The sequence below is a fragment of the Equus przewalskii genome, chromosome 9, assembly GCF_037783145.1.
Source record: "Equus przewalskii isolate Varuska chromosome 9, EquPr2, whole genome shotgun sequence".
Classification (NCBI taxonomy): Eukaryota; Metazoa; Chordata; class Mammalia; order Perissodactyla; family Equidae; genus Equus; species Equus przewalskii.
Genome location: NC_091839.1, coordinates 51503203 through 51520766, shown reverse-complemented (window position 1 = coordinate 51520766; position 17564 = coordinate 51503203). Strand labels below are relative to the sequence as shown.

General features: G+C 37.2%; 1 non-coding gene across 1 annotated transcript; it reads right to left on the bottom strand.

Moving 5' to 3' along the window:
* Positions 1–15977: 15977 nt before the first annotated feature.
* On the bottom strand, positions 15978–16050 carry TRNAK-CUU (transfer RNA lysine (anticodon CUU)). Its single transcript has one exon. It is a non-coding gene; the product is annotated as a tRNA-Lys (tRNA).
* Positions 16051–17564: the final 1514 nt, after the last annotated feature.

Genomic DNA, 17564 nt, shown 5'->3' with positions numbered 1-17564 from the left:
TATCTAGAGACAAATGAAATTGAAAATACATCATACCAACTCATATGGAATGCAGCAATAGCGGTCCTAAGAGGGAAACTCATAGCAATACAGGCCCACATTAACAAACAAGAAAAATTTCAAATAAGTAATCTCCAACTACACTTAACAGAGCTAGAAAAAGAAGAATAAATAAATCTCAAAGTCAGCAGAAGGAGGGAAATAATAAAAATTAGGACAGAAATAAAATAAAATAGAAACAAAATAAACAGTAGAAAGGCTCAATGAAACAAAAACCTGGTTCTTTGAGAAGAAACAAAATGGACAAACTCTTAGACAGACTCACTAAGAAAAAAAGAGAGAAGCCTTAAATAAATAACATTAGAAATGAAAGAGGAGAAATTACAATGGCTACCACAGAAATACAAAGAATTACAAGAAAATACCATGAAAAACTATATGCCAACAAATTGGACAATCTAGAAGAAATGGATAAATTCTTAGACTCATAAAACCTCCCAAAACTGAATCAAGAAAGAAAGAGAGAATCTGAATAGACCAATCACAAGTAAGGAGATTGAAACAGTAATAAAAAACCACCCAAAAAATAAAAATTCAGGACCAGATGGCTTCTCTGGAGGATTCTACCCAACGTTCAAAGAAAATTTAAAACTCACCCTTCTCAAACTATTCCAAAAATTTGAAGAAGATGGAACATTTCCTAACTCATTCTATGAGGCCAACATCACCCTGATCCCAAAGCAGACAAGGACAACAAAAAGAAGGAAAATTATATGCCAATATTGCTGATGAACATGCAAAAATTCTCAACAAAATTTTGGCAAACCAAATACAGCAATACATGAAAAGGATCATACACCATGTTCAAGTGGGATTATACAAGGAATGCAGGGACAGCTCAACATCTACAAATCAATCAATGTGATACACCACATTAACAAAATGAAGAATAAAATCACATGATCATCTCAATAGAAGCAGAGAAAGCATTTGACAAGATTCAACATCCATTTATGATAAAAACTCTGAATAAAATTGGTATAGAAGGAAAGTACCTCAATATAATAAAGGCCACATATGACAAACCCACAGCAAACATCATACTCAACAGGGAAAAACTGAAAGCCATCCCTCTGAGACCAGGAACAAGACAAGGGTGCCCACTCTTGCCACTCTTATTCAACACAGTACTGGAGGTTTTGGCCAGAGCAATTAGACAAGAAAAAGAAATAAAAGGTATTTTAATTGGCAAGGAAGAAGTGATACTCTCACTGTTTGTGGACGACATGATTCTATATATAGAATACCCTAAAGAATCCATCAGAAAACTATTAGAAGGGCCAGGCCGGTGGTGTAGTTGTTAAGTTTACATGTTCTGCTTCTACATCCTGGGGTTCACCAGTTCGTATCCTGGGCACAGACCTACACACCACTCATCAAGCAATGCTGTGGTGGCATCTCACATAGAAGAACTAGAAGGACTTACAAATTGGATATAAAACTAAGTACTAGGACTTTGAGGAGGACAAAAAAAAGAAAACTATTAGAAATAATCCACAACTACAGCAAAGTTGCAAGGTACAAAATCAACTTACAAATACAATTGTGTTTCCATACTCTAATAACAAACTAATACAAAGAGAACTCAAGAATACAATTCCTTTTACAATCTCAACAAAAAGAATAAAATATCTAGGAATAAATTTAACCAATGAGGTGAAAGACCTATACATTGAAAACTAGAACACATTGTTGAAAGAATTCAATGATGACATAAAGAAATGGGAAAATATTCTATTCACAAGGATTGGAAGAATAAATATAGTTAAAATGTCCATATTACCTAAAGCAATCTACAGATTCAATGCAATCCCAATCAGAATCCCAATGACATTCTTCACAGAAATAGAACAAATAATCTTAAAATTCATATGGAACAACAAAAGACCTCAAATAGCTAAAGAAATCCTGAGAGAAAAGAACAAAAATGGAAGCATCACAATCCCTGACTGCAAAATATACTACAAAGCAATAGTAATCAAAACAGCATGGTACTGGCTCAAAAACAGACACACGGATCAATGGAACAGAATTGAAAGCCTAGAAATAAAACCACATATCTACAGAGAGCTAATCTTCGACAAGGAGCCAAGAACATATAACAGAGAAAGGAAAGTCTCTTCCAAAAATGGTGTTGGGAAAGCTGGACAGCCACATGCAAAACAATGAAAGTAGAATATTACCTTATGCCATACACAAAAGTTAATTGAAAATGGACTAAAGACTTGAAGGTAAGACGTAAAACCATAAAACTCCTAAAAGAAAATATAGGCAGTACACTCTTTGACATAGGTCTTAGCAGCATCTTTTCAAATACCATGTCTACTCAGGCAAGGGAAACAGAAGAAAAAATAAACAAATGGAAATACATCAGACTAAAGAGCTTCTGCAAGGCAAAGGAAACTATGAACAAAATGAAAAGACAAGCCACCAACTTACAGAAAATATTTGCAAATCATATATCCAAGAAAGGATTAATCTCCAAAATATATTTTTAAAAAAACTCATACAACTCAACAAAAATAAAACCCAAACCACCTGATCAAGAAATGGGCAGAGGATATGAACAGACGTTTCCCAAAGAAGATATACAGATGGCCAACAGGCACGTGAAAAGATGTTCAATATCACTAATCATTAGGGAAATACAGATCAAAACTACAATGAGATAGCACCTTACTCCTGTTAGAATGGCTATAATTATGAAGACAAAAAACTACAAATGTTGGAGAGGATATGAAGAAAAGGGAATCCTCATGCACTGCTGGTGGGGATGCAAACTGGTGCAGCTACTATGGAAAAAAGTATAGATATTTCTCAAAAAATTGAAAATGGAAATACCATACAACCAAGCTATCCCACTACTGAGTATCTATCCAAAGAACTTGAAATCAACAATTCGAAGAGATTCATGCACTCCTATGTTCACTGCAGCATTATTAACAATTGCCAAGATGTGGAAGATGGGTACCCAAGTGCCCATCAGCTGATGAACAGATAAAGAAGATGTGGTGTATATATACAATGGATTACTACTCAGCCATAAAAAAAGACAAAATCGTCCCATTTGCAAAAACATGGATGGACTTTGAGGGTGTTATGCTAAGCAAAATAAGCCAGACAAAGACAAACACCACATGATTACACTCATATGTGGAAGATAAACAAACACGTTGACCAAAAAAAAAAAAACAGATTAGGGGTTACCAGAGGGGAAGGAGGTAGAGGGTGAGCATAATGAGTAAAGGGACACACATATATGGTGACTGACAAATAATAATGTACACCTGAAATGTCATAATGTTATAAACTATGACCTCAATAAAATAATTTTAAAAAATTTCTACTAAAAGGAAGAAAAACAGCAAAAGGCACATTTTTAAAAAATTCACATAAAACATCAACAAAGATGGACCATATTCTGTGACATAAAACAGATTACAATAATTTAAAAGACTCGAAATCATACCAAGTATGTTCTTTAACCACAATGGAATTAAACTTGAAGGTACTAGAAGAAAGATAGCTGAAAATTCCCCAAGTATTAAACAATGTAATTCTAAATAATCCACAGGTAAAAACAAAACAAAACACAAAAATAATTAGAAAACATTTTGAAGTGAATTAAGCTGAAATTAAACTGAAAAGTCCACAAATCAAAATGTGTGGGATGTTATTAAAGCAGTGTTTAGAGGGAAACTTACAGCTTTATGTGACTATATTACAAAACAAGGGAGGTCCAAAATATATTATTTAAGCCTTCACCTTGATAAGTGAGACAAAGAAAACTAAATTAAACCCAAAGCAAATAAAGAAGGACATAATACAAATAAGATCAGAAATCAATGAAAGAGAAAATGCACAAAAGATAGAGAAATTCATTGAACAAAAAACCAATTCTTTAAAATACTCTAAAATTGACAAACATCTCACAAGACTGATGAGAAAAAAGAGATAAAAGACAACTTTCATCAAATTATCTACATCAGACATAAAAAGGTGGATAACACTGCGGATTCTACAGTGATCAAAAAGATAAGAAAACATTATGAACACCTTTATGGCAATAAATTTGACAATTTACATAAAATGGACAAATTAACTATAAAATACAAAATACAAAAAGCGACTCAAGAAAAAATAAATACCTAAGTGGCCTGATATCTACTGAAGAAATTAAAATTATAAAAGCTTCTCACAAAGAAAACTGCAGGTACTGGCTGTACCATGAATTCTATCAGATTTTAAGGAAGAAATAATACAAAAGGCAAATAAAATATTTGAGAAAGAAGAGGAGGGGGCATTTTCCAACTCATTATATAAGGCCAGCATTACCCTAATGACAAAAGCAAACAAAACATTAAAGAAAAGAAATATACAAATCAATATCTTTCATAAAAATAGAAGCAAAAATCATTTACAAGATGATAGTGATTAAAAATTCAGCAATTTATTAATCCTCAGAATTAAATATTAACAAAATCTGTCAATGTAATTCACTATACTAATAAAAAATAAAAGAAAAGCAGTATGATCATCTCAGTATATGCAGAAGTGTTCAAAATTGTTTAATCACCACCCATTCAGGATAAAAACTTTCAATAAACTACGGCATCAATGACAAACCTACAATGAATTTCATATTTAATAATTAAAAATGAATACTTCTTTTAGGGGCCAGCTGGTGGCGCAGTGGTTAAGTTCTCACGTTCCGCTTCAGCAGCCCGGGGTTCACCAATTCGGATCCTGGGTGTGGACATGGCAACACTTTGCAAGCCATGCTGTGGCAGGTGTCCCACATATAAAGTAGAGGAAGATAGGCATGGATGTGAGCTCAGGGCCAGTCTTCCTCAGCAAAAAAGAGGAGGATTGGCAGCAGATGTTAGCTCAGGGCTAACCTTCCTTAAAAAAAAAAATAGAAAATAAAAATGAATACTCTTTTATTTTTTTAATTTTTTTTTTTAGATTGGCACCTGAGCTAATAATTGTTGCAAGTCTTCTTTTATTTTTTCTTTTTCTGCTTTTTCTCCCCAAGTTCCCCCAGTACATAGTTGTATATTTTAGTTGTGGGTCCTTCTAGTTGTGGCATGTGGGATGCTTCCTCAGTGTGGCCTGATGAGTGGTGCCATGTCCACACCCAGGATCCAAACCAGCGAAACCCTGGGCCACCGAAGTAGAGTGCACAAGCTTAACCACTCAGCCACGGGACCGGCCCTGAATACTTCTTTTAAAATCAGGTATAAGACAAGGATGAATGCTCACATCACTTCTGCTCAACATTAGTCTCGAGGGCCTATCTAGTGAAATAAGGCAAGAAAAATAAATAAAAGGCTTACAGAGCATCGCCAAAGGAGTAATACTGTCTTTAGTCCCTGATGATAAGAAATCTACCAAAAATTTTTAGACCCAGTAAGTAAATTCAGCAAGTCACATGACACAAAGTCAACACACAAAAATCAATTGTATTGTTATATAATCACAGGAAAATTAGAAATTAAATTTTAAGGCCAATTAAAATAATATCAGTTATATAAAATCAAGAAAATTTAATAATATATATAAGATCTATATGGTAAAGATTACAACACATGAGAGAAATTAACGAAGATCTAAATAAAAACAGAGATTATACCACATTCATTAATTGGAAGATTCATTATTGTTAAGACAACAATTTTCTCTAAATTGAACTATAGATTCAATACAAATACAAACATTAACCCAGTAAGATTTTCTTAGAAATTGCCAAGCTAATTCAAAAATGTATATAGATAAGCAAAAGACAGAGAAAGGCACAACTCCAAAAAAAGAGGAGGGGGGCCGGCCCCATGGCCGAGTGGATAAGTTCGCGCACTCCGCTTGGCAGCCCAGGGTTTCGCCAGTTCGAAGCCTTGGCACGGACATGGCACTGCTCATCAAGCCATGCTGAGGCGGCATCCCACATGCCACAAGTGGAAGGACCCACAACTAAAAAAATACACAACTATGTACCGGGGGCTTTGGGGAGAAAAAGGAAAAATAAAATCTTAAAAAAAAAAAAGAGGACAAAGTTGAAGGATTTATGTTATCTGATTTCAAGACTTACTATAAAGCTAAAACAATCAAGATAGTGTAGGATTGGTGTTGGGATAGACTTATAGATCAATGGAAAAGAATGAAAACCAGAAAGAGATAAATACATATATTACTTGATTTATCAACAGATGCCAAGGTATCTCTTAAGGAAAGGATACTCTTTCAAACACTGATGCTGGGACACCAGATATCCTGAAATGAAAAAAGTATCTCTACCCTTGCCACACATCATACAAAAGATTACTTAAAGTGGGTCATATATATAAATGTAAAAGCTAAAATTATAAAACTTATGGAAGAAAACATAAAAGAAAATCTCTGTGGCCTTTGGGTAGTCAATGATTTTTTGGATAGGCACGAAAATCATGAACCACAAAAAGACAAAAATTCATAAATTGTAATTATCGAAATTAAAAGCTTCTACTCTTTGAAAGACACCAATAATAAAATGAAAATTCAAGCCAATGACTAGAAAAAAATGTTTGTAAACCATTTAACTGTCAAGGTACTTGTATCTAGATTATATAAAGAACTCCTGCAATTCAATAATAAAATGGTAAACAACCAAATTAAAAAATGGAGGGGCCAGGCCAGTGGCTCAGCGGTTAAGTGCGCCCGTTCTGCTTCTCGGCAGCCCGGGGTTCGCCGGTTGGGATCCCGGGTGCAGACATGGCACCACTTGGCAAGCCATGCTGTGGTAGGCATCCCACGTATAATGTAGAGAAAGATGGGCATGGATGTTAGCTCAGGGCCAGTCTTCCTCAGCAAAAACAGGAAGATTAGGAGTAGTTAGCTCAGGGCTAATCTTCCTCAAAAAAAGAAAATGGACAAAAGATTTGAACAGACACTTTATCAAAGAAGATATGTCTATGGCTAATAAACACATAAAACTTGCTTAGCATTATTACTCATTAAGGAAATGCAAATTGAAAACACAATAAGATACCACTACATACTCACTAGAATAGCTAAAATTAAAAAGACTGAAAATATCAAATTTTGGTAAGATTTTTAAAGCAACTGGAATTCTCATGCATTGCTTGCAGGAATGTCAAATTGTACAACCACTTTAGTTCTTATAAAGTTATATATACACTTACCATACGATCTAGCAATTTCACTCCCAGAGAAGTGAAAACATATACCAAATTTACTCAAGAATGTTCACAGAAGTTTTATTCATGATAGCCAAAAGCTGGAGACAACTCAAAACGTCTATCAATAGATGAATGGATAAATAAATTGTGATATATGCATATACTGGAATACTGCTTAGTAATTAAAAGGAACAAGCTTCGATACATGCAATAATATGGATGATCTCAAACACATTATGCTGAGAAAAAAAAAATTTTAAGCCAGACACAAGGTAGTACATGCTGTATGATTCCATTTACACCAACGCTAGAAAAGACAAAAACCATAGGGATAGAATCCATCTCAGCGTTCATCTGGGTCTGGGAATGGCAGAGGAGTGACTTGAATGTTTGGGGATGATGGAAATGTTCTTTATCTTGATTGTAATGATGGGCTATACATCACAGGGCTATACATTTTTCAAAGCCCATTAAACTGTATGCTAACAGCTGCATTTATTATATGTAAATTATACCCCATAATACTGTCAATACAAATAATTTAAATGATAGGAAAAGACAAATCATGAAAATTCTAAAAAAATAAAGGTGCTGTAGCTATATAAATATCAGACAAAATAGACTTCAAGGCTAAATGCCTTCCTAGAGTTCAACTGGGTATCAGAATAATGGTTCAATTCATCTGTAAAATGTAACAATTTTATATTTATAATCATGATGGCTTCAAAATATACAAAGCAAAAATGGACAGAACTATAAGAAAATGTAGACAAATCCACACTGGTAGAAGAGTTTAACCTCTCTCTCAGTAATTGAGAAAACAATAGACAAAAAAAGTCTATGAGAGTATAGATTTCATCAATGTGATTAATACATGTTCTAGTGAACATATATAAAACATTTCAACCATCTGTACAAAAGACATGTTCTTTTCAAACACATGGGAAACATTTATAAAAATTGACCATATTCTGGTCATATATGGACATATATGACTCGGGTAGCATTAAAAATAAGTGGGGAACCTAACCATATGTAAAAAGAATCATACCTCACTACCAAGTAGGGCTTGTCCTGGGAATGCAAGGCTGGCTCAACATTCAAAAGTCAATCAATATAATTCATCGCATTTACAGACAAAGAAGAAATACCATCTGATCATCTCAATTGATATAGAAAAAGCATTTGACAAAATCCGACATCCGTTCATGACCCCTTAGCACACTGGTAATAGAAGGGAATTTCCTGAGCCTAATAAAGAGCATCTGCAAATAAACTTATAGCTAACATCATACTGAATGGTGAAACACTGAATGCTTTCCCCCGAAGATTGGGAACAAGTCTTGAGTGATTTTTTCGGTAAGATAGCATAGATGGTAAACTTTCCAGGCTCTTGCCTATATTCAAGTCTATTTTGCTCTTATACTTCACTGTTTGATTTGCTGAATTATATTCCAACAATTTTAGGAGGAACACCCATCTCCATAAATCATCTTATGGAACCTCCTCTCCTTTCACGGTCCCGCCTTTAAGCCTTCTCTCACTTTCCCATCCAGGAAAGATCTCTTCATCCAGGGATTCCCACACTCTCTTTGTAACCCTTTGATACCCAGCATGTTCTGTGGTATGTAACAGTTCCTTTTGTCATTTTTTCTTCTCCCTGGTCAGTTAGAAGCTCCTTGAAGAGAGAGACTTTATCTTTCTTATCTTTTCTCAAGAGCACTCAACTGAGCCCCTTATGTAAAGCTGGTAATCAATTAATATTTCTTAAATGGCATAGAAAATTGCAGCTAAACATTAGAGAAGAACTGGTGAAACATTTCACCTCACCTGTCATCTAAAAGCACTGACGTTTGCTCATTTCATCCATTTAGGGCACCTCTTGCTATGTCATGCCCCTTCCACTGACATAGTTATTAAAATTCAAATTAGGCAATAATTAACTGCCACTCAATTCAATTTTACAAGCATCTAGTGTTTTGGTAGCTTCACATAACCAAACAGCTATCGCAGTTAAGTAAAGTAAATAAGACACTTTTCTAAATAGAAAAATATAATTAACAGTATTTCTTCTTTTGCAACTGAAAATCAAAAACCCTCTTAGTTTTCCCACCAAGGGAAATTACTAAACCAATGCTTCACAAAATTCTGCACTATCAGAAGCCAAAGCAAAATTATGGAAGTGTATGGAGAGGTAATACAATTTTTTCTCCATTCGTGTCACAGATGGTGAGGTAGATAGCTTTGAGAAGTTTATCAGAAATGGAACTGGCTCTCTCAAAAGCTAGGAGAAAACAGATCATTTATTTATGAGGAACTTCAGATAAAAACTCAGTGTCTTGTGCCAAACACATCTCAAAATATGCCTTTTTAATCATTATTCTGAAGCACAGAATTTCTGGAAAAATGAAAAAGAACAGGCATAAGAAGATCAAGCCTTTCACCAACAATATCATTTTCAAATGTGGTCATATCCATGCTCATTAACAGCAAAGATTCATCTTCTTTACATTTAATATTGGAATCCTTCTGACCTATATATAGACAGTACATGTTTAAAATTTGTTAAATATATAAAATAATTATGTGCTGCATGTATTTAGCATTATACCTTGTACATACCCTTGTGACAAGATTTAGACAATGATAGTTTCTCTTTGTTTTGGTGAGGAAGATTGGCCCTGAGCTAACATCTGTTGCCAATCTTCCTCTTTTTGCTTGAGGAAGATTGTTGCTAACATCTATGCCAATCTTCCTCTATTTTATGTAGGATGCCACCCCAGCGTGGCTTAAGGAGCAGTGCTGGGTCCATGCCCAGGATCCGGGCCTGTGTACCCTGGGCCACTGAAGCCGAGCTCGCAAACTTAACCACTACACCACCAGGCCAGCCCAATTATTGTTAATGAAGACCAGAATATTTTCTGGAAAAGGCAGGACCCAAAGAAATCCAGTACCTAGCACAGTGCATGGCACATGGTAACCACTCAACAAATATTCAAAGAAGGAATAAAGAAAGGAAGAAGGAAAGAAAAAAAGCATAAAAGAATGAATCAAATAAATGTCTTTCTAGCTTTACTCAAAATAGATGCTTTGCAGTTTTAATCATAAATAAGGATGAGTCATTAAAAATGAAAGCAACTATTTAGGATAAAGGGAAATTCTTCACTGAAGGCATAAATTACTGCAATTTTATTTCAGATTCCTCTGAATGATTTCTTCCCAGTCTCAAACAAACCTCTATGGGTCAAATTAAGATTTTTTTTTCATTCTTTAAACTTCCTCCCTTAATCATAGTATTTTCCTTGGTTTTCCTTGCAGGTAGTTCTGGAATTGCAAAATTCTGGGTTTACTTCTCGCCTATCACTGCTACACAAAATAAATGGTGTTTGTTGAAAGGACCTCATCTTCTAATAGTGAATTATTTTATTTGATTGAGATTTTATAGCTCTGTTTCACTCAACCACTTTGCCTCAAGCCTTTAAGGCATTCAAGAATAAATTTATGGAATCTTTGATGTTGTCAGAAGTTAATGGGAAATTGTACCATAAGCAAAGGGTTTAGAGAGAGATGAGGGCATTCTGTCTACAGATTCAAGAAGGTGGTCTCTCTTAGACAGGGTTTGGTTTTGTTAAGGGACATGTATCTCTGTGGTCTTTTCCTGCAGCTCTGAGACTGCAACTTCACTTAGCTGCTTTCTGATTTAAACGCAACTTCCCAAATAGTCTTCTGTACGGGAAAGATAATGCACTGATTGGCCTAAATCAATATTAGCAGCAGCAGTAGCAATCATATCTCTCATCATAAAGGGCTAAATTTACTTTCTGGGCACATTAGTATCCTCTGGTAAGCTTGAGGGTCTATAAGTTTTCCTCTGGGACTGGTCACTCCCGAATAACCAGGCCATCCAAATTTCAGAATGGCAGAAAGAAGAGAGGAAACCCTGAAGCACAGAGAACAAACAACCAGGCTTTCTTGATCCTCAACCTATTTCCCACTAATGCATTATGGTGATTTCTTTTTGGGATGAGAGCAAGGGTGACTCTAAAGTCAGCAAGTATGGCAAAATCACTTAATCAAAACTATATTTGAAAATTCCCTTAGATTCCTGTTGGTCTATTATCTGGATGATAGGAGTTGTAATGAATGAGAAAAAGACAACACCAAAGACATTAGATGAAAGTGAAAATCCCTTGGATGACCAAAGCTTTGTCTAAAATCAACATTCCTTTGAAACCCTTCAAATATAACTCAGCAAACAGTAGGCAGTAGCACCTCTTGCTACTCTCTTTACTTAATCACAAAATATGCAAAGTTTCATGTGCATCAAGTTATTCATTATCTCATATTAATAGCAAAATATTGGAAATAACAAATTGGCTATAAATAGGGGACTATCTGAATAAGGTACGTCCTTAAAATGAAGGACCACACAGCCATAAATAGGAGGAAGTGATTTGACCTGAAATGATTGTCAAGACATGCTGTTGAGTGAAAAAAGCAAAGTAGATAACAAAGTGTACTACTCCTTTGTGTAAAAGAGGAGGGGAATTCAAATAGATCCGTGCATTTTCTTATATTTGCAAAAAGAAAATGTTAGAAGGATAAATGAAAAACTAAAAAGGAAACGACAACTTATAGGAAGAGAGAGACATGGAGGAGAGAAGGATACAATTAAGGTTTCCTTCAGTGTACCTTGTATAGTTTGACTTTGGAATCATGAAAATGATTTACATATTCAAAAAGTTGAATTAAATAAAGAAAAAATAGTCCAATAAAAATGAAAACAAACAATTGTTTTACAGTTGTTAAAATGAGAAAACCTGTGTTAAGTTAGTGACAAAAAGCACATGAAGGAAGATTTGAACCAAATGACTTTAAAGGCAATAGTTTTGCTGCACATTCTTAGTGGAATACTGAGATATTGTGATTTTTAAGAAATATATATATGCTTGGTCATTCAGATGACCAAAATGTATTTCTCACATATATTTGGTCTTCATTCACAGTCTCTGGGTCACAGTTTCCAAAATCCTTGGAATTTCCTGAGCAATAAGAGCAATGGGAACATCTTTTGTTATAATATTTGGCCTCCTGTTCTCAGTTTCTGAAAATGCTTCAGGGCCATAAAGGTGAAATGGGTATTTGGTTATGCCAATGAATGTGACTGTTGGAACCCACCCAAGGGTGAGGGCTGGTTCTCAGCAGACGCACCCATGTGATCACAGGATAAGAACTTTCAGTCCCACCCCTTAATTTCCAGAGAGGGGAGGGGGACTTGAGGTACAATCAATTGCCAATGGCCAATGACTTAGTCAATTATGACTACCTAATGAAGCCTCCATAAAAACCCAAAAAGAGTTCTCAGGCTCCTTTTTGGAGAACTTCCACTTTGGGGAGCCAGAATACTCCCAGGTGCTACCGGGCCCCAAGCTCCACAAGGACAGAAGCTCCTTTGTTTGGTACCTCACCCTATGTATCTCCTCATCTGGCTGTTGATCCATATCCTTTAATATCATTTGTAATAAATCAGTATTATAGTGAGTTCTGTAAGTCATTCTAGCAAATTAATCAAACCCAAGAAGGGGGTTATGGGAATCTTTGACTTCAAGTCAGTCGGTCAGAAGCACAGATAACACCTGTGCTTGCAACTGATCTCTGAAGTACAGAGAGATCTTGTGGGACTGAGCTCTTTACCTGTGGAATCTCCTTCCATCTCCAGGTAGATTATGTCAGAACTCAATTGAATTCTCAGATGTAGGGAAGGAAGACATTTCCTCTACCCACTCCAGGTCCTTCTGACTGGGCTGTGAATTAAATTCACATGAGACAGAATAACAGGAGAAAATTAAACAAAGCTTTATAACAGGTATACATGGGAGAAACTCAGGAAAACTAAGCAACTCGCCAAAATGGCAGAGGTTCTCATCTTAAATACCATCTTTAGCTACAAAGGAGGATGTGCATGGTGGAGGGAGTCAGTTATGGGAAATTACCAGAAAAGTACAGTAAACAAGAGTAAGATTATTATGTAGACTTACGTCTTTGCCTTCCACATTGATAAGAGTGTTTAGAGATGAGGTCATCCCCCCTTCTTCCTGGTGCAGAGAGAGAGACACCTTTACAGATGGAGATTTCTCTTACAAATGTAAATGTCTCTAACAAAGGGTAAATTTTACTTTTCAGAGTTTTTCCTCATGTGTGCAGTTTTTGAAAGTAACCAGCCCAAAATAATCCTCATGCCAAAGAGACATATCTTGGGGTGGCCAATTCCAATCCCTCACACAGGCATCCTGCTGGCCTCTGAGAATTGTTCATTGGTGTGGTGAAGCCTCCATAAACACACACACACATACGTTGGAACTGAGTCCAGCAACTTTTGCAAACACATGTGTGGGGGATTGGAATTGACCACCCGAAGATATGTCTCTGGCATGAGGATTATTTTGGGCTGGTTACTTTTAAAAACTGCACACATGAGAAAAACTCTGAAAAGTAAAAGTTACCCTTTGTTAGAGACATTTACATTTTAAAGATGTCTCCCTCTCTGTACCAAGGAGAAGGAAGGATGACCTTATCTCTAGAAACTCTTATCAATGTGGAAGGCAATGATTTAAATCTGCATAATAACCTTACTCTTGTTTAGTGTACTTTTCTGGCAATCTCCCATAACTGACCTCCCCCCCACCCCCCCGCCCCCAGAATCTTCCTCTGTCTTTAGCTGAGGATGGTATTCAAGGTGAGAGTTTCTGCCATTTTGGTGAGTTGCTCAGTTTTCCTGAGTCTGTCCTGTGCATACATGTTATAAAGCTTTGTTTAATTTTCTCCTGTTATTCTGTCTCATGTGAATTTAATTCATAGCCCAGCCAGAAGGACCTAGAGTGGGCAGAGGAAATGTCTTCCTCTCCAACACAGGCAAAAGACAAAATTTCGTTTTTTACATCTTTACTTGTTTGCCTTAAAAATTTCATAACAAAGTTTTTAAAAACTTTTCAAAATTGTGCCTATATTACATTTGGGGGGCAAAAATCATCACTTCTGTAAAAGTAGAAATAAATCCAATTGTGCAAATTAGAAAGTAAACTAATTTTGTTCAAAAGCAAATTTCTAAGAGAAATCTGCTGTTGTTGATCATTATATGTCATCTTTTCAAAGAAAGCTCTTTTCTTCTCAAAAAGAGGACACCAGATGCCCAGTGCATTTTTGGGACAAGCAAATGCAGGGTGTACCTTCAGCCTTGTTAGATTCATGCTTTCCCTGGAAAGAATTTTCCATCCATGATACACCACAACTTTTGAGTTCCATCATGTTTCTGGAAACAAAACAAAAAACTCGTTTAAGAGTCAATTACAACGGAAAAGGAATAAAAGAACTCTAAAAACAATTTCTGGCATGTTCAATAAAATTTTAAACGTCACATTAAATCTCTTACAATCAGGCCTTTACAAAAGATGAATGAGATAGGGTTTATACAAGTTTAGTAGAGAATAAAACAGGCTTGCATCTGAGTCTTTGCTGGAATCTTTTAAAATGATGTTTACTTTCAGAGTAAAAAGTAAAAGATTTAGAAGAGGAAGGAATTCCACCTCTGATTGCCCTCGGAGTCAAGACTACAACATCAAGATGGACTCTTGCTGGAAGATCCAATCTGCTCTCACTTTCCAGCAACCACAATTGTGTGAGCCAATTCCTTAAAATCTCTCTCCCTCCATATTTTCTGTTTCTCTGGATAACGCTAACAAATACAGTCTCTTTTAGGTGAGTAGGAGTTCCCCCCAGGCACCAAGAGGGACCTGAATGTGCCTCCCCACTCCCCAACCCTCCCCTTCCACACCCCAAAATGGGGAAGCCTCAGTTTTCCAGCATGGAGCCAAGATCCAGAGCAGCTGGGTGCCAGAGCTGCAGGGGCACCCAAAGGAATGGCCCCCTGGAAACTCAGACTACCTGACCTCATGACTCACTGATGCAGGGTCTCAGGGCCAGTGTTGCTAACCAACCCTTCTACCTTGCCCACGCCATCCCCAGAAAGGAACCCACACTTCCCTCATTGCTTACTTCTCAGGGAAGCAGAGACATCTAAACCCTGCTGACAGAATCCCATGAGTTCCAACTTTCTTTCTACTTTAGAAAGGGGAGAGGGGCTGCGACAGGGGTGGACGGCCCAATGAGGGGCTCCCTTCCTGTCGTGTCTCTGTCCTACAAGGGAGGAAAGCTATGGTGGGCACAGGTGAGGATGCAGAGTTGTTGGAGGAGGCGATGCTTCTGGCGGGGTTGCGGCGGGGGGGGAGCATCCATGGACACAGATGGGACTCCGCATAGGTCCCCAGTCAGGCCAGAGTTAGTGTGATTCCACCTTTAGCTGAAAATCCACTTCCAAGTTGTCTATTGTCGCTCTTGTTCAGCCCTTAGTGCTAAAGTATTGGGTTCCAGTCCTATGTTAGGCGATATTCTTGGCCTGGTTAGCACCTGCCCGGATCGTGGGAATTTCAGGGAAGTCCCTAGAAGTAGAACCACTGAGAGAGGCTCCCGACTACTCTCTGTACTGTATCTGGAACTTTCATGCAAATTTCAATTTTTTTGATAACAAAATATATATGATAAGACATTAATGAGACAAAAGCAAGTTGCTGTGGTGAGATTCCAGGCCAGCTCCGGTGTGACGGGCTCCCTGGACCAGAAACAGATTCTCCTTGGTTTGTATGGACCCAGTCACCTCTGCTGCGTGTAAGAGGATCTTAACAAAAGTCACGCCCAACGTGGGGATCGAACCCACAACCCTGAGATTAAGAGTCTCATGCTCTACCAACTGAGCTAGCTGGGCAGATACAAGACATTTGTTTGAAGCACTCCATGGTCTGGTTGGAATTCTCCAAAATTTTCTTTCTTAAAATTGGTAGGGATGCCCCTGGGATCCCGGACAAGTGACATTTCCAGCACTGGAAATTAAAAAAAACAAAGACACACACATATATATTCTACTTGGTGTGCAAGAATATTAACTGAGCTACTTCAAACCATGCTGATAACCATGGCTATCAATTGAACATTATGATTTCATAATGACTTTAGCTCAGTTTTATGTCATATCCTAGGAAGAACGGTATAAAAGCCAGGATGTCACCCCAAAAGAGGAGAGCTCAATATGGCCAAAAGGGAGGTTGCCCAAATTAGTCACTAGACACCCTGCTGGAACAGAAGAGACAAAGTTGTAGCAGAGAGAAAACAACACCTGCATTGAATCCAAGACACAAGGATAGGATGTGACTGAGTAAGACGTGGCTCACCTGAGAGACTGAGAGAACGTGGGACAACAGGCGAAGGGGAAAAGTCGGGATTGACTTGGATTGTTAAGGAGTTGGCTCCTAGTGAACGCAGACATCATGTATGAGTGCCTAGAAGCAAGTAAGTCAAGAGAAAAATCATGGGGGAAGTTTATTTTCCAGAATTCTCCTTTTTTTTTTCAGGAGTTACTACTCAAATAAATACATCATAGGAATAGAAATAAAACAATGGCAGAAGTACAGGTATGCAAATTTGTTGCCAGCTTGGCCATCAACTTTAAGGAGCAATGATATAATTGAGTGTCCACTATATAAGGCACTGTGAGGGATAGAATGTTGAACAGATACAGTACTTAACACCAAGAATTTATGATTATTGACATCTAAGAGGACTCTCCTCTATCTCCAGGCTTCTCCTTTACACACCCACACCACCAACTCTCCTACTCCCATACTCCTCCACTATAGAAATACCTATCTAGGGGCTGGTCTGGTGGTGCAGTCGTTGAGTTTGTGCGTTCCGCTCCAGTGGACCAGGGTTCACCGGTTCGGGTCCCAGGTGAGGACTTATGCACTTCTTGTCAAGCCACACTGTGGCAGCATCCCACATATAAAGAAGAGGAAGATGGATACAGATGTTAGCTCAGGGCCAGTCTTCCTCAGCAAAAAGAGGAGGATTGGCAGCAGATGTTAGCTCAGGGTTAATCTCACTAAAAAAAAAAGAAGAAATACTTATCTAATTGGCCGGATTTCAAGATTCCAACTGAGCCAGCTTTGCCAATAGGCAGATTAAATATTTTCTTACACATGAGAATTCACAAAGTTTAACTCCCATATACCCATTCTTGACGTTATACTTTTAACAAAACAAGGGAGAAAATCAAGCAATTCAGGAGATGGTAGACTCATCTGAGGAAGCAGCAAATCCCAGGACAACCTCAGGGTTTGAGGGCAGCCTCCATAGATTGCAACCAAGAGGTCCGAGAAAGAGAGTTTTCCCAAAAAAGAGAGATTCCGTGCAATGAACACTATGATTGAGAGACTATAGAAACTT